Consider the following 1427-nt stretch of genomic DNA (forward strand, 5'->3'; position numbering starts at 1 on the left):
GAGAGATATGAATTACAGTGGATGGGGTAGAGAGAGAAGATGGGAGGGGAGGGAGGGGGGATGGTAGAGGATAGGAAAGGTAGCAGAATACAACAGTTACTAATAGGGCATTATGTAAAAATGTGGATGTGTAACCGATGTGATTCTGCAATCTGTATTTGGGGTAAAATTGGGAGTTCATAACCAACTTGAATCTAATGTATGAAATATGATATGTGAAGAGCTTTATAATGTTTTGAACAACCAATAAAAAAAATTAAAAAAAATAAAAAATAAAAATAAATAAATAAATAAATAAAAAAACCTGGGTTCCAATCTTAGTGCTAGCTTTGCCTCCTTAGAAGAGATGACTTCTCTATGGTGCTATTGTACCTCTGAAAACTGAGAAATTGTTGGACTCTAAACATTTCTAGTCATCACAGAAAAGTATCTTCACTGAAATAGAAACATGTATTACTAAACAACAACAACAAAAAATAAGCATATATTCTTACTGTTCAACTCATGGCATTTAAAGAATTAAAAATTATGATCCCCCAATGCTTAGGTACCCAACCAAACTTTGGTTTACTTTCTAAATATAAATTTGCATTTATATTTTGCAGATGATTTCTAATTTGGTTAGTTTGTGTTTCTAATTTAGACTTTTGTAAAACTTTTGTTGAAAAATAATCCAATTGACTAGAACTCATTTCACTGCTAAGAGGCAGATTAAGTTCTTAATTTCATCTCTCATTATGAATCCTGACAACTTAGTTTATATTCATTTATTTACAGTACATTAGTTACCTTTTTCACACATGAGAAGACTGAATCTAATATATTTAGGCTGGAGGAAATCTACTGAGATCACATTTAGTATTTTGCTTTTTAAATCACAAAACAACAGTGCTATTTAAGACAATGAGACATTAAGTGCATTAATGCCTTTTGACTCTCTGGCTAGTTATCCTGACAGTGTAATCTTCTTGGAAATACAGAACACTATATCTTCGGGCATTTTGAAGATATTTCTTAAGAACATTCAACCAAAGAACACAACCAAATAATGTAGTAAACAGATTGTAACAATGAGAAAGAATGATGGATATAAGACACTTTGGTGAACACTGGAATAGGAAGTGGAATATAATGCTGATTAAATGATGTTGGGCTTTGAAATAATTTTTAAAAGACTTCTTGCTTCAAAGATAACTGCCCTACATGAAAGGGTACTAATATTATTATCAGCTAAGTCTTACATCATTGTGAATAAGAAAGCTCTGCTATAGCATAATACACTCAACCAACTTAAGCTGTTTGCTGATATAGAAAAAAAAAATAAATGTAAAGAGAAGTAACATTATAGAGGGAATCAAATCCCATATTTTAAAAAAAAATTTCCATCTTTACACTTTTTTATTTTAACTGCCACATAGTGGCAACAG

The sequence above is a fragment of the Marmota monax genome, unplaced genomic scaffold, assembly GCF_021218885.2.
Source record: "Marmota monax isolate L192 unplaced genomic scaffold, Marmota_monax_Labrador192_F-V1.1 WCK01_AAM20220418_F8-fsc00524, whole genome shotgun sequence".
In the NCBI taxonomy this organism is placed as follows: Eukaryota; Metazoa; Chordata; class Mammalia; order Rodentia; family Sciuridae; genus Marmota; species Marmota monax.